Below are 17,427 nucleotides of genomic sequence, written 5' to 3' on the forward strand. Positions count from 1 at the left end.
GTTTTGATGAGTTTTACTGATCGTCTCCCCTCAGAGAGCCATGGGAGCTGCTGCCTTCAGGTTTTCTTGTGGTTCACAGCCTGGAAATGTTTTTTTTTTCTTTTTCTTTGTTTGTTTGTTATTTCTCTTCTCTATAATTAGAAAAAATGTGTGTACAATTCTAGATGTTTTCTAGGAATCAAATCTTGCATCTTTGAATGACCATTTGACCTAGCTACAACTGAAAATATCATTACTCTAGTCTGGTTTCCCTAAAATCCAGAATGCATGTTAGCACCAGTGATGTTTCTTTCCCAGAACCCAACAACTCAGGCTCAAATCCCCGCCTTGCCAGTCTTCAATGGCAATGGCCTCGGAAAAAATTGCATAAACTTTTGGAGCTCATTTTCTCATCTGTGAAAATGTGATAATAGCAGTAGACATTTTAATCCCACAGAACTATTGGGACCAGCTGATGAGCTAATACATGGGAAAGCCTCCAGAGTGATGCCTGGTCCCACGTGAGTGCTCAGTACACATTATACACAAGCACCTTATGAATCTTGCAAGTGACAATCACTTCATTTATCCATGTACTCAACACCCATGTAGTTACTACAGTTATGAAAGCTCATTTCCTTATGGGGACAATGCTATAATATATGTAGAGTTGTTGTACAAATTCAATAAGATAGCCCATGTCAAAACTTCCTTCCTTCCTCCCTATAAGGAGGTGAAAGTGAAATGAAGGCAACAGCTGTAACCAAGTGTCATCCATATTCTGAGATGACAGTAGCTAACATTTGAGTTAGCTACTATATGCTCAAGCACTGGGCTAAGTGTTGACATGGGCTATCTCATTGACTTCGTACAACAACACTATGTATATTATAACATTATCCCCACAAGGAAACAGGCTTCAAGCTGTGAGGGACCTGGCCCAGGTCACAGAGCAGAGTAGGAAATGGCATTTCAGGCAGTGTAAATCAGAGGCATGTGAGCAACCCCTAGGTAAAGCTCCTCTAGAGGTACCCACAGGGGCCAGGAGCGGACTGCTGCCACAGGGTGGAGGGTCGAAAAGGCCATTTGTAGAAAAGGATGTGAGTTCATCCCTGACATCTGAGTAGGGGTCCCACTCAGAGGAGACCTGAGCAGGAACATCGATTGGCACAGAACAGTACTGCAAGCATTGGTGAGGGGCAACATTGGTGAGGGGCAAGCCTGAGTCCGATCAAGAGGCTTAGATGTCAAATAAAGGAGCTTGGACCAGTGATTGATGTTAAGCATGAGTCTAATATGATTGGGTGCAGATTTCCTAGCTAAGGCACCTTGGTAAAAAAAAATGCCAGAGCCATGTTTTATGGTTCATGATCCATGAGCCTCCCCATGATCTCACCTGTCATCCCTGAACTGTGAAAAGCAGATTACAATTCAGTTTGGATCAACACATATTTTGTGTGTTTTTTTGAAATATATAAAATATATATTCAGGGTGTTCCAAAAATGTACGCTCACTTTGAATAATTATTAATTACCATGGGTTAAATCTGAAAAGAAAGAACATCAATTGAGCTATCAAAAATGTAAATGTGTACATTTTTTGGGACACCTTATATTTGCTGTAAAAACTAAAATGATAGAGAAGTGTATTAAGTAAAATGTGTCTCTCTCCGCAAATCTCCTCCTTTGAATGCTAATCCTCAAAGATTCCCACTCACCATCCTGTGTGCACACTCTTTCACACTTTTTTACTTTCCACAACATGTATAAACACATATAGAAATAAATTTCTTTAAAAAAATGGGATCCAAACATAAATATTTTCTGCAGCATACTTTTTTTTTTCATTCGACAATATTTGGGAATCTGTTTTTGCCCAGGGTTTTCTGTAGTTGAGTGGATATGAGTTTTTTTGGCATTCTCCTAATAATGGGCATTTAGGCTATCTTTAGTTTTGTGTTGATTCAACTGCTACTTCTTGAGAGTCCTTCCTTCCTTCCTTCCTTCCTTCCTTCCTTCCTTCCTTCCTTCCTTCCTTCCTTCCTTCCTCCCTTCCTTCCGTCCTTCCTTCCTTCCTTCCCTCTTTCCATGGTAATCATTGCTGTTTATTGTTGAAGATAGACAAAGGAAATAAGCCTACAGAGAAGCAAAGCAGACACCCAGGGAATTCCCGGCTCAATGTCCTGTCCTGTTACACCCTCCACTCTCCCTGGGGACACCAGGAGCCTCCTGGCATTGAGTCCAACCTTGAGAAGGAAGGATGTAGGGAAGCATCCCTGAAGAGGCTGAGCTGGGGCCAGATGGACATGGTTGTTTCTCAGGGCTACAGAGTGTGGAAAGTAGGGCTAATGCCCTTGGACAGGTTCTGCTCTGCTCTGCTGGACAAAGGCCTGTGATGGAGCTGATGGTACACTGGGCTTGGAGTGAGAAGGTTTGGTTGACATACAGGCTCTGCCATTCCATCTTGTATGTGCTGTGAGGTGAGTGGAAGGTCCTTTCCACTCTGGGGCATGGTGAGGAGCAAATGAGATGATCTAAGCCTAAGTAAGTGCTTATAGATGTACACAGGTATGGACCATGATGGGATGAAAGTGCCGTCTCATTCTCCTGGCAAAAAACTGGAGTCAAGTTTCTGGCTGTCTGGAGGGGTGGAGAGTTCAGGGATTCTGATGGAAGAGCACTCACAGTCTGTGTAGTGTCTATGGCACATTTTTAATACATTCAGTTTCTTTAGTGCTGGCTAAAACTCCCTCTAACAAATCCATTCAAATCACTATCACTGAGTCTGATGTTAAAGGACTATTCTAGAAAACATGATTAATTCCTGTGTAAAGTAAATCCAGGTTAAGGACCTGGATACTCAGGAATGCTTTTTCTGTGCCTCCTTCCTTCTCTGTCTCCTGACCTCCCTCCCTGCCCACCAGTGTTTATGAGGTCTTTGTTGCAACAAAGAACCTGAGATTTGGAGTCTGTCAGACCTTCTCTTACCCACTTAATTCCTTTATGCATCAGTTTTTTAATCCAGAAAAAACATGGTGATAAGAATACCTTCAAATACAGATGATCTTGAAGTCCAATACAATAGTTCATATTTATAGAACCCTTATTGTATGCCCAACACTTCATCTATATTAAGACATTTAATCCTATGAGGTAAGCACTATATTATTATCCCACTTTATAGTTGAGGAAATTGAGACAGTGGAAGGTTAAGTTACTTCCCCAAAGTTACACAGTTAGTAAGGAATGCATATAACTCTCACTACTCTTATTTCAATTCATTCTTAAAATGTTTTTTTTAAAAAATTGATTTTAAAGAGAGAGGAGGGAAATTGAGGGAGAGAGAGAAACATCAATGTGAGAAAGAAACATCAGCCACCTCCCATACTGGGGACCGAACCCACAACATAGGCATGTACCCTGACCAGGAATCAAACCAGCAACCTTTTAGTGCACAGGGCAACACTCAACCAATAGAACCACAGTGGCCAGAGCTCAATTCATTCTTAACAGATGAGAATTCTGAATATACAAAGGATCACCTGCATTGATTATGTTGGTGACGCTCTTTGCCAATGCAAGGGGATACCGGACCCATAGCAAAGCCAGAGAAAAGCAGAACTAAGAGATGTGGGAAGACGAGAGTCCAGATTGACTATATTCTTAGAGTCCCTGGATCCAACAGAACCTGAAGCCAGAAGATTTACCCCAACTTTAGTTCTATACATTAATAGATCTATTCCGCACACACCACCTCTCCCCCACTTTTTTTTTTTGCTTTGAAGCATCTTGAGTTGGGTGTTCTGTCACTTTTAATGGAAAGAATGGGAATGATGGACTCCTGAATGCCTCTTGGGGAGGAGCAGGAACTATGGCTAGTTATTCTTTTCTATTTTATGAGAATGCTGGGTGCTAATTAGGTGCCCATAAGTATTTGTCAATTCATTAATCACGAATTCAGTGGAAGATGGGATAGTTACTGGGAATTTTGAACTATTACTTAACCATCCTTCTACACTGGACAAATATTTTCTTTCTTAAAACAGTTAGGGAAGTTTGGAATAACTTTTCTTTGGGGTTATTTCCAACTTGCTTTACTTCCCACTGAGACCAACTATAATTCACATGGATTTGCACTAAAGAAAGTAATATTTTATTTTTAGAACTGTTAGCTGGAATTTTCTGCGAATTTTTTTTACCACTCAAGCATGAGCTGATTTTTCTGAAACCCAAGGTAGACAATCTTCCTCCTTTAAAGCATCATGGACTCCTTCTTGCCAGCTATGGATCACTAGTTTAGGGAACACGCTGACTTGATCAGTTTTATATATCAACTTAACTTTTATCTATCAATCCCCAGTTTTTCACCAAGCACTCATCTAGGTTTTGCCTAGAATGTATTTTTTTTTATTTTGATTTTTTTGATTTTGATTTTTTTTACATATTTTTTATTAAGGTATTATATGTGTGCATATCTTACCATTGCCCCCCCCCACCCCACTCCCATACATGCCCTCACCCCCAGTGTTTTGCATCTGTTGGTTACTCTTATATGCATGCATATAAGTCCTTCAGTTGATCTCTTATTTCCCCCACCTCTCCCTAACCTTCCCGCTGTAATTTGACAGTCTGTTTGATGCTTTACTGCCTCTGTATCTATCTTTTTGTTCATCAGTTTATAATGTTTTTTATTATCCACAAATGAGTGAGATCATGTGGTATTTTTCTTTCATTGACTGGCTTATTTCACTTAGCATAATGTTCTCTGATTCCATCCAGGTTCCTACAAATGGTGTTAATTCCTTCTTTTTTTATGGCAGCATAGTATTCCATTGTGTAGATGTACCATAGTTTTCTGATCCAGTCATCTGCTGACAGGCACCTAGACTGTTTCCAAATCTAAAATAAAAAGCTTTTGCACAGCAAAAGAAACCATCAATAAAACAACAAGAAACTCCACTGTATGGGAGAACATATTTGCAAATGTTATCACCGATAAAGGTTTAATCTCCAACATCTACAGGCCCCTTATACAACTTAATAAAAGGAAGATAAATGATCCAATAAAAAAATGGGCAACGGACCTAAATAGAATCTTTTCGAAAGAAGACAGAAGGAAGGCCAAGAGACACATGAAAACATGCTCAAAGTCACTAATTATCTGAGAGATGCAAATCAAAACGACAATGCGATACCATATCACACCTGTCAGAATGGCTATCATCAACAAATTAACAAACGACAAGTGTTGGCGAGGATGCGGAGAAAAAGGAACCCTCGTGCACTGCTGGTGGGAATGCAGACTGGTGCAGCCACTGTGGAGAACAGTATGGAGTTTCCTCAAAAAACTGAAAATGGAACTCCCATTTGACCCAGTAATCCCATTCCTAGGAATATATCCTAAGAAACTAGAAACACCAATCAGAAAGGATATATGCACCCCTATGTTCATAGCAGCACAATTTACAATAGCTAAGATTTAGAATGTATTTTTTAGCTGTGATTACAGTCTATAACCAGTTGACTGTAAGTAAGGGAGGTTTTTCTAGATATTTGGAGTGGGCATGATTTTATCAGTTTAAAGGTCCTAGGTGGCTGAGGCGTCCCTAAAAAAGAAGAAAGCCCACCTATGTACTTTGGCATTAGCCCATGCCTAAGCATTCCAGCGTATCCTTCCTGGAGGTCTCCCCTATAGATTTCAGACTCTCTAGAGCAGCGGTCGCCAACCGGTGGACCGTGAAATCCGAAAGGTTGGTGACCGCTGCTCTAGAGAATCCTTACAATTGAACAGTCCAATTCCTTGCAGTACATCTCTTAATGTGTATTACCCCCCACTGGTTCTGTTTCCTGGGTTGAACACTGACATGTACAACTGACAACTTCCTAACTTCTTGAATTGTAGACACAAAGGATACGTAGGGTTATGTGGGAATGGAAATAGACCACCATCTTCATGGTTCCCCAGTCCACTGTCACAGCCCAGACTAAAAACCCTGGTCTGTTGGGTGAAGACTGACATCTTTAACATAGTTCTCCATAACCTTCCCCCACTGACCACCCCAGCCTCCTTATTCTCCTCACATTTTATCAGCCAGGATTATCAGGGCACCTGGGTCCCTCAAGATAGTGCATGAAAACAGAGCTTTCTGGGTGCTCCAAATAAAGCTGTTCACTCCCCCACCTCCCAGCCTCCAAGGACCTGTCATGATTCTTGTAGACCCTGCCTGGCTCCTCCTTCCCATTTACAACCTCACCACCATCCTCTCTCTGCCTTGAGACCATCACACCCTTCATTTCAGTTCATGTCCTTCAAGCTCCAGGACATCACTTATCCCATGGACTCTCACCTCTGTGGCCCCTTTCCTGACCTATCTCCTAATCCTTCCTAACTCCAGAAGTCTTTCCCTGGTGTCTCTTAAAACTCCGGGTCACTCATCAGCAAAGTTCTCTGTCTTTATCCTCCTTTCTGAATGTTCTTTCACTCTCTTGTTCTGACTGAAGCTGGGCTGTCCCCTGAGGACCTCTCTGTCCCTGCAGCCCACTCAGTGGTGGTCCTCCTCACTCACTGGGGAATGTCCCTATGACTGCCAGGAAAGGCAGGTCCAGGGAAAACAGCACTAACAGAGCTTTGTTCTTTGCCTTCCTCTTTTCTTTGCATTTCAGGTCTTGTTTTGAACACAGCAGTCTGGTATTTGAGCTTTTCTGGCTGATGAAATAAAATGCCACAAATAGAAATGTTGCTAGACCAATTGATTACATTTTATTACTGTGTTGTGATGGGGTTTGTCTGTCTTCAAGCTGAGCCAGGGAATGTAAAATATAAGCTGTAAGGTGGATTGTTGTCAAACTTTTTGAGCATGCCCCTTTTATTCTGCAAGAGAATTCTTTATCACGTGAGTCTGCTATTGTTGTTGAAACAGTAATAGGCCTGGCAAGCCTACTGAGAGCTAAGTGGGGATGACATAACTCACCTAGCCTTGCTTCCTGACAGTCCTTTTTCAAAACAGCAGTCAGAGTGGTCTTTCAGAAATAAAGTCAGAACCTGCCAGTCACTCTCTTGCTCAAAACCCTGCAATAACCTCCAACATCCCTTTGGGTAAAGCTCAGATCCCTTGCAAGTCTGGAAATACTCTAATGCCCACCCCCTTCTGATATCCTGTCTCTACCTCATGCATGCATCCCAGCCCCCAGGCATCCTCGTGTCCCTGCAATTACTCAAGCACCACCGATCCTGCCTTCTCTCCTGCTTGTGACAGCTCAATCTGGAATGCTCTTCTTCAAGATGCTGGCATGGCTCATCCTCTCTACCGTCAAAAGCCTGCTCAAAGGTTGGCCTTCCGTGGCCCCAGCCTTTTCTGACACACCTGTCTGAAGCACAACCTGCTCACTTACCCCACTTCCTTCCTCGTGGTCTTCCTCACCTCCTGACACACACATCTTTGTGTTAGCTTTGATTATATGCCTTGCAACTGGACTGCAGGGGCCTAGCAGGAGTTTGTCTGTTTTGATTACAGCTGTCTCTCAAGAGCCTAGAATAGTGCCAGGCACTTTGTGGGTACTTAATCCTGGCTCCCTATGATCATACTTGTCCTGTGGGTGACCAGAATTCCTAAATTCCAAAGAGACCAGTACTTACAAGAGATGTGTGTGTGTGTGTGTGTGTGTGTGTGTGTGTGTGTGAGAGAGAGAGAGAGAGAGAGAGAGAGAGAGAGAGAGAGAGAGAGAAAGTGCTTGAGAAATCCCAAACAATCTTGCATGAGAACTCTCCTCCTGGGAGTCACACAGTACTGGCTGAGCCTGGGCCTGGTCCATTGGTATTCATGGTCAAGGAAAAGGAGAGGCCTGAGTTCCCCCCCAGAGGCCACTACCTGCTGTGGTTTGCCTGTCAGCTGCTCTCGAGTCTGAGCATAAAGCCTCCCCACACTGACCCTTACGATTTCAAACAAACAAAGGAAGACAGTCTAAATCTGAAACATTTGGAAGCTAAGATCCTGATTTAGCCCAGGAAAGCTGATGGTTATTAAAATCTTCAAAGGAAGTCACAAACAATCCGTGTTTTAGATTATCTCCCCAACATTTGTCATATCTGGAACCATTCTCACAACCCTGAAATCAAAAGCTCCAAGAGTCCCGTGTTCTTCCTGCGCACACCTCTCTGTTGGCAAGGTTCCAGGACATTCTCCAGGCTTGTGGGTCACAGAAGGGGCTATGGGTAGCCAGAGGGCTTCTCTGACAGTCTGCACCTGGGCCAAGTTATTTTCAAAACCGAGATGAGTTTAGAGAGGTCATTAGAGGTCAGGGTTTAAATGAGATTTTTCTGGAAGGCTCATATGTTTCATTTACCCAAAATATATGGTGAGTGTCATGGTGGCTAATTTTATATGCGATCTTGGAGATAAACATTTGCTACAAATCTGTCAGGGTGGGAGGAAGTGAATATAATTTTTCCTAGTGTTTACTCTATGACAAGAATGGGCTGGGTGCTTGAGGCACGTGTCTCATCAGCTCACAGTCCTTATCTTATGCAATGATCCCAGTTCCAACCTCCTAGAGAAAAACAGAGAACATCATCATGCTCCTCTCAATTTCTCCACCATCCCTAATTTATCCCCATTCCCACCCATCTTCACTTGCTTCCTGTCCATCTCAATGAACACAGGTGTGAGTCAGAACCCAGGCTCATTCAAGACCACCCACTCAAAGATGGATGCTTTGACCAACTTCTTTTCCCCTTCTAGATTGCCTGTCAGATCGATGGCTAGTTGCTCTCAACCTGTACAAATGTTCAAGTCTTTTCAATTCTGAAATAACCTTGACCTAGCTCCCCTGACCCACCTTTAACTACTATGCATCTCTGTCCTTTCCAAGAAAGTGGACCTGGTAGGTTAAAGCATCTTGTAGAACCAAGTCAGCTTTTCCCAAGGATGCTTCAGAAGCTACTATCTGAAAGCATAGGTGTGTCTGACCATTCTGTGCTTGGCAATAGATGGTCATAACCACGTCCAAATTATACTCATTTTAAAAAATGCTATTGAACTTATTGGGTAACATTGGTTAATAAAATTATATAGGTTTTAGGTGTACAATTCTATAATACATCATTATTGGTATATTATATTGTATGTTCACCAATCTAAGTTAAGACTCTCCTTCCATCAACATTTATCCCCCCTTTACCCTCTTCTACCTCCCCACTCCATCCCACCCTACTTCCTCTCTGGTAATCACCATACTGCTATATATAAGTTTTTTCCCCTTTGCTTAATGCCTTCACCCTTTTCACTGTGACAGCTGTCAGTCTGTTCTCTGTCTCTATGAGCCTGTTTCTATTTTGTTTGCTAGTTTATTTTATTCATTAGATTCTACATATAAGTGAAATAATGGTACTTGTCTTTATCTAACTAACTTACTTCACTTAGCATATTATTCTCCAGGTCCAATCTGCTGTCGCAAGGGATCATATTTCCTTAATTTTTATGGCTGAGTACTAGTCCATTGTGTAAATGTACCATAGCTTTTTTTTTTTAATCCTCTCAACTACTGATGGGCACTTGGGCTGCTTCCAAATCTTGGCTATTGTAAATGACACTGCAATAAACATAGGTGTACATATATCCTTTGGAATTAGTGTTTTGGGTTTCTTCGGATGTATTCCCAGAAGTGGAATTACTGGGTCATAAGGCAGTTCCATTTTAATTTATTGAGGTAACTCCATACTGCTTTCCACAGTGGCTGCAACAACCTGCATTCACATCAACAGTGCAAAAGGGTTCCCTTTTATTTGAATCCTCCCCAACACTTGTTTGTTGACCTATTGATGATAGCCATTCTGCCAGGTGTGAGGTGATATCTCATTGTGGCTTTACTTTACATTTCTCTGGTGATTAGTGATGTTGAGCATCTTTTTATATGTCTATTGGCCATCTGTTTGTCTTCTTTGGAGAAGTGTCTATTCAGGTCCTTTGCCCATTTTTTTAATGGGATTGTTTTATGGGTTTATTTATTTATTTTTTGGTGTTGAGTTTTCTTTATAAGTTTTGAATATCAACCCCTTATCAGATGTATCACTAGCGAATATTTTGTACTCCCATTCAGAGGGTTGCCTTTTCAATTTATTGATCGTTTCCTTTGCTGTGCAAAAACTTTTTAGTTTGATGTAGTCCAATTTGTTTATTTTTCTTTTGTTTCCCTTGCCTAAGACAATATATCAGAAAACATATTGCTACTAGAAATGTCTGAGATTTTACTGCCTATGTTTATTCTAGGATTTTAATGATTTCAAGTATTACATCTTACTCTTTAATTCATTTTGAATTTAGTCTTTGTGCATGTAAGAAGGTGGTCTAGTTTTATTTTTTTGCACCCATCTGTCCAATTTTCCCAATACCACTTATTGAATAGACTATCTTTACCCCATTGCATGTTCTACCTTCTTTGTCAAATATTAATTAACCATAAAAGGGACCAAATTTTAGATAGATTGGCTAAATTTTATTGGTTTCTATAGTGTTCCATCTAAAGCCAGCTAGAATTTGGAGATTGACCATTAAAGGTGAGAAGTGTGGAGAATGAGTATGCACAAGTATCTGAATGGGAAAGTAGATAGATAAGGAACAGTCAGTAGAGGGTATAAATTGTTTCTAGTCTCTGGCCAGAAATTGGTTTTAAGGCTTTATGAAGAAATTTGTTCATGTCAGCTGCTAAAAGAAATTTTTCCAGAAAAACTTTTCAGGAAGACATTTCCAGTCAAGACTTGCGTCTCTGGGAAGAACACAACGATTTTGGGGCCAGGTGACTCAATATGGGAGGTGGCTTTCTCTCTCTCTGCCTGAAATTTAGCAACACTCCTGCTGCTTAAAGAAATCAACTTTGGGGGAGCCAGGAGATTATATTGTTCATGTGAATGTTACCATTTCCAAGATGGACACCATTAAGGTCCATGATTTGCATAATGACTGGGATTTGAATCATGATTTACATAGTGACTGTTGCATAAAAATTCATGAACATATGTGGGCACAACATAGAAACATGTGGGGGATCTCAGTGATAGTAGAGAGCATGACATTGGTTTGTTGATGTTTGGATGTTCTTATCAGTGAGGCCAGAAGGCAGAAATGTAATCTCTAGGAGACCAGGAATTTTTGTGCATTTGGATCACTTCGGATCCAATAAAAAATGTATATTCAATGATCTTGAGATAAATCTGGCTGCATTCTGGTCAGGAAAAGGTAGTCAGCCTGTAGAGAGCTAAATATTTAGTCTGAACAGCTAGAATTTGGTAGAACCCAGGAAGAATCAGCTAAATTCAGATGAAGGGCATGAAAGAGAGAGTGAAGGAAGAGCTATGGAATCTTATCAAGAAAGTCTGGCTGTAAAAATAAGGTGAGAGTTCAGATGGAAGTCTGAAAAGGTTTTGGGATTCATTGTGTGGTATAACATGGTACAAACTGTACTATAATCAATGGGAAATACCAAAAAGGCTTCAGTATATTATGGATTATTTTGAATGGCATATCTAGTACATATCTCAATGAGCTTCATATCAATTAGGTGAAATAGGAGGAGCAGGCATATGCATTCTTTTTTCCAGGTGAGAACAGAGAGAATAAGATTCAATAGTTTGCTGAAGATCACAAAATTCATATAAACAACAACTCATGGCTTTTCATTGGATTCCACCATTTTTTTCCCACCTTACTATTGTTTAGAAATGAGATTTTGGCTGATCTCTGTAAATCTGCAGACTCTTTTTGTTTTGCTTTGTTTCCTCTTTTAAATTTTGCAGTGGTGTCTATGAGGTGATAAAACTTTAAATATCCGTCTTGGACTGGAAAGGTCAGAGGAACATGGGGAGATAATGAAAATGGAAAGAAACCCAATTTAAAACCTAGCTTCACCAGTTAAGAAGAGGATCATGTATTGAAACAGCTGAAATCTCTGTATTGGCTTCATTTCACATCTCAACAACACAGAACAAATTGCACAAATTCTAGGAATTATATCCCTTGGTAACAAACATTGAAGTCACTTTGTAAAATGTCACAAAATGGCTTCGTTGATCCTGTTTTGTAACAAGTCACAAGCAGATGGCACTTTGAAGCACACGATGCAGTTTAGAAAACAAAATCACTTAGACATTTTTGCTGGCTTGCTAAGATAATGTGCTGAAGCCCCAAATGAAAGGTTCTTGGCATTCACGGAGAGAGAAACTACACACCATTTGGAGGGTTTGGTTTAATTTATTTTTTCAATCAAAGAGCTGATTCTTCAACTGTTGGCTCTAGCTGAGCTGAATTTTATGAAGATTTATGCACTTGCTGACTAGAAGGTACAAAGCAAGAAAGAAGAGAACTACTATTTCTTGAATACCTATAATGTGTCAAACTCTTTTAATAGAATTTAATTCTAAAGCAATTCTATAAGTAGCTCTATTACTCCTATTTTAAATATAAAGAAATTGAGGTCCAGAGACATCCCATACCTAATTAGGTATAGAGCTGGAATTCAGACTTCAATCTGGCATTCAGATCTATTTCTTTCCATTATCCTGTGGTACTACAGGTAGAATGCTATTCCTACCTACTCCTTAATACTTGATTTAAAAATATTTTTCTGCTCACAGTTAAGTATTAAAATAGATGCAGCTAGCAAATGCCTATGCAAAATAGTCATGTATGTGTCAAATTCCAAATGTATTGCTTTCAGATTGGAATCTATGGCATATTTTGACAAGCACTGTGGATTTACTTACTCAAAACCCATTCCAATACATTTTTCCCTTGCTCTTTTCTATATTAAAGACTGAAAAACAGAATATACTAACTTCCAGATTCCTTTGCAGCTAAGCGTGGCCATGTGACACGGTTTGGCCAATGAGATGCACATGAGAAGTCCCAGAACAGGGCTTCCTCCCCCACCTCTAAAAAAAGACAAAGTTTGACAAGGAGAAGGATTTTGCCTGCCTGCCTGGAATATGAACTCGACCCCCGGTGGTGGTGCAGCAGCTGTCTTGTTATAATAAGGACGAAGCCACAGCTAATGCTGGTGAAGCAGGAAGGTAGAAAAGCCTAGTTTCCTGGTGACATCTTTGGATCACCTATCTCTGGGCTTCTTGTTATGTGGGAGAAATAGACCCCTTACATGTGAAAGAAACTAGGCTTTCTGATACAAATGTAATCCTAACTGATACACACAATAGCCAGAAATTTTTAAAAAATTCTATTTTATGCTATTTTCTTCCCAATACATGGTTCTGGAACATTGGAAGTACAGTCATAAAATTAGATAATAGTCATTGGAATAGTGTTCAAATTGGTTGGGCACAAACTAGAACAGAGTTGGATCCCCTTCCTGGTTGTGGGCAAAATGGCCAGCAGAGCTTGTGATCTGAAAGACTATGGTTCTTCCAGAAAATCCAGACATCACTTCAGCCAGAGTTGGGGAGGGGGAGTAGGATGGCTAAACTTGACACGTCACCACCATTTTGCCTGATGTTGACTTGGCCCTTGGTTGGGAGAACTAGAAAGGAATTTGAGGAATTGTTTTGTCTATCTTTTTACCTTGGGGAGGACCAGCCTAAAGTCATATTAGACACATATATAATCGATCTGGTTTTAATAGACCTCCAGAGAAGACATTTCTCAGCCTCTTCTCTCAGGAGGCCATTTCAACACTTAAAAATTGAAGTAGATTCTTTGTTGTTAACTTAAACAGAATGTCTATTGCATGTGTAAAAGAAAAAAAGCCTATTATCTTTCTGAGGCAGAGTGGTAGAGTGGAACATTTATGGGTGGTAGAAGAGGGAAGTCCTGGGCTCAAATTGTAGTTCTAGCATTTCTAGCTGCAGAGCTCCCATTACTTAACTGCACCAAGTCTCAGTTGCTCATCTGTCAAATAAGCAGAGTAATAGGCATGGTATGGTGTGAGAACTAAGGTGTGGTGAGGAGCTAATGTCTTAAAAAATGCTGAGAATATTATTTGCCATAAAAGTAAGGGCAGAATTGTACTACCCTTACTCATACTCTCCCCACTGGACATCACTCACCACCATTCTCTGGGTGGTTGGTTGGCCGGCCCCGCCCCCGATTGGGGTTGAGGGCTGATTGGGTGTGGGGCCAGCCATGGGGAGGGGCTGTGGGTGGTGGGCTGGCCAACCCCACCCCTAAATGGGGTAAGGGAGACCAATTGGGGGGCTAGCAGCCTGGGGGTGTGTCCATGGGTGGTTGGCCGCAGGTCCTGCCCCTGATGAGGTGGGGGTCTGATCTTGGGTGGGGCTGGGCAGGGGGAGGGCTGCAGGAGGTTGGCCATTCAGTCCCACCCCTTACTGGGGTGGGGGGTGTGATCAGGAGTGGGCCAGCTAGTTGGGAGGGGCTGCAGGCCTATTGTGGTGGGGCGGACTGATTGGGAATGGGGCTGGCCCTGGGGGAAGGGAGGAGTGTTTGGCCATAGGCCTGCTCTTGATCGGGGTGGGAGAGTCCAATCAGGGGTAGGCAGGCCAAATTGTCCCTCGACCAGGAGTTTAACCAGCAGGCAGGCAGGCCAACTGCCCATGTTCCCTCCCCCTGGCCAGGCTGGCCGGACCCCCCACTCATGCATGAATTCATGCACCGGGCCTCTAATATATATATATATATATATATATATATATATATATATATATATATATATATACACACACACACACACACACACACACACACACACACACACACACACTGAGTGGCCAGATTATTATGCATTCAGAGATCATAATAATCTGGCCACTCAGTGTATATTTGTTAAATAAAGGTTAGAGATCACCTTACATATGACTGACCATCACTAACATATCAGAAACAAGACCAGTCTTAATCCTCACAAGCTGTCAAAGTGGGAACCAAAGTTATTCAAAGAGAAGAAAGGAAGTCAAATGTCAACTAGAGTTAAGGGCAACATTCTCATTTTGGGCTCTTTCTAGGGTGTCAGGAGAATACAGCACAGCCTGCAGCCCAAGGAGGCAAGGCCTTCTTATTAAAATCAGGCCATATTGGGGGAGGCATAGTGTGATGATGGGCGGAGTTTCCTGTAGCCTTAGGGCTCGCTTAGAATGAAGGACCCTGGAAAAGGACACTGAAGTTCCTGGGCAAGATTTAGGGTTTCTCAGAACAAAGGTTGATTAAAACAAAACCATATCCTTTAAATTGGCAATATCTCCACAATCACTTCCCAGTCCTTAACCAATGATTTGAAATACCTATGAAAGAAACATACTCTAGCACAATGCATTATTTATGAAATTATGCAATTCATTCATATAATTACAATTAATACAAACCCATTGTTTTACTAACAGTGTAGATGTTTACAAACCTACATTGCAAGGAATGGATTTTCACCCCCATAGCCATGTGGAGTGATGAGAACACTTGTTTTAAAAAACAAACAGTAAATAAATCAGCACACTTAACCAAAAATAAATTGAGCCTGAGATTTATACTACAACAGGGAAATCTCCAAGGAACAATATTAGCTTTAATGTGTTCTTTTCCTCTATTAAAATCCTACAGTCTACCAACCTGAAAGAAACACCTTAAACTTTAATTATGTAGGCGCGGACTTGATGACAATTCTGTTTTTTCTTGGTGAGGCTATAGAGCCACTTCTGCTTGCTCCCACAAATGTCCCTGTCAGCCTTATTCTCTTGAATATTGATTTATAGCCATTAAGGAGCATTATCGCCCAGGGCTGTTGTCAAAACGACCTCTTCCCAAGCAAAGTCGAAGCTGATGGCTTTCACTTTCTCTCTTCTATTCAGCAGAAGCCTCCCCAGAGGAGATGTTTTATTGAGTAAGCCCCAGTCAGTAAACACCCCCAAATCTCAGAGAAGAACAGAAAAAGAGTAACAACAACCTAAGCCAAAAGACTCATCTCTGGAAGAAAAAAAGCCTGAAGAAGCTCACTTCAATCGGGACGGCGGGCTCTTTACTTACATTGCTTGCAAGACCTTGCAACAGCTGGAATCTTTGAACAGCTGTGGAGCTTTCCCTTGAAATCCCCTTCCCTTTGGCAGCAAGGCGTGCTCATTACTCTTTGGGGCTTCAGACTGATAAGTAATTTCCTGATTTGTTTCAAAAGCATTCTCCCAAGCTTTGGGCAGTGGCAGGGAGAGAGGCAACAGCACGCAAAACCCACAGCATACAATGAAATGACGCTGTGGCCTACACAGACCTCCTATGTGTTTGATGGAGCCCCAAAGAAGAATTTTTGACCTCACAAACAAAAATAAATATCCTTCTCTGTTGGCTCACTCCCCAAATCATATTTGAAACATAGCACAAAGAGTCTGGACGATATTTGTTCTAAGTATAAAATTCAAGTTGAATGTTTTGTCATTTTTCTTGTTGTTGGGGGAAATCAAGGCACCTTTGGTCTTCAAGGCACATTGTGATTGCTTTATTACAAGCCACTGGACAGAATGTTCCTAGAGACCCTGCATTTCAGCCCTTTCAGTTTATAGTGGAAGGAAATGAAGCCCAGAGTTACCTGTTTAGAGCATGTTCACAAAGGAAATGAGAGGAAGAATGGGAACCAAACAGCTTTCTGGCTGCCACACCAAAGTTTTGTCCCCTCCAGGGAGGTGGGGACAGACACAAAGGTTTGAGATCTGACTCTGGATCTTTACACTACCTGGCACTGGAATGAGGTCCTTAATATTTGAGTTCTCACAGCTGCAAAATGGGGATTATAAAAGTTACTCCTGTTTGGTCATACAGTGTGATCACTGGGAAAGAGCTATGTCAAGGATGAAACCAATTGTGTCATGTGATGGAATTTTTTCAACAGGTCCCAGTTTACATGCTTCTCTTCTCCTTTGGACTTTCATATTTCATTTAATATTGTTGTTGTTGCAAGAAGCCCTTTTGGGGGGAGAAGAATATTGGTCAGCAAATGGGGTCGCATATGGATAAACTTTCACCTTGGAAAACCAGATCAAGATCAGATGAAAAGGTATATTTTGATATTTGCCATGGCAATGACACTGGGTCTGACACCACAAAATCAAGGCTTACCACTGCTTCTGACACCAGCCAAGGGAAGGAATTTCATGTAAACATCCAAACCACAGTGTCCTTACTAGGGACATAATCCCTGTCTGCTGTGCCTAGCTCATTTTGCTGGAATGAGATTCCAATAAGGTCTTCATTGAGATAGTACCTATCAGCAATGGTAGGCTTTGACATTGTAACGTAGTACTTTCCAGCATCTAGCACAGAATTCCACACAGAAAACATTGTTGATGGGATGTGCCATGGCCATTTTCCATTTCATCTGTGATGTTGGCTAACTTCCCTTAGTGCCAGAGCTCCTAGGTTCTTGGCCTTTTCCTCCTCCTTTTATGGAGTACATTTCACCTTTCTTCCCTGTCATTCCATTTCTTGGCACTTCTCTCCAATTACTGGTTTCTTT

At 41.4% G+C, this 17,427-nt stretch overlaps 1 protein-coding gene across 1 annotated transcript in view; it reads right to left on the reverse strand.

Annotated features, from left to right (window-relative positions):
- Window positions 1–16,065, reverse strand: part of C1QTNF7 (C1q and TNF related 7) — a 59,739-nt gene extending 43,674 nt beyond the window's left edge. Inside the window, exon 1 of the mRNA XM_080681995.1 lies at window positions 15,951–16,065. The gene's annotated coding sequence lies outside the window, so the exon portion shown is untranslated. The remainder of the gene's footprint in view (window positions 1–15,950) is intronic.
- Window positions 16,066–17,427: the final 1,362 nt, after the last annotated feature.

The sequence above is a fragment of the Plecotus auritus genome (genome assembly GCF_963455305.1).
Source record: "Plecotus auritus genome assembly, chromosome: 1".
Classification (NCBI taxonomy): Eukaryota; Metazoa; Chordata; class Mammalia; order Chiroptera; family Vespertilionidae; genus Plecotus; species Plecotus auritus.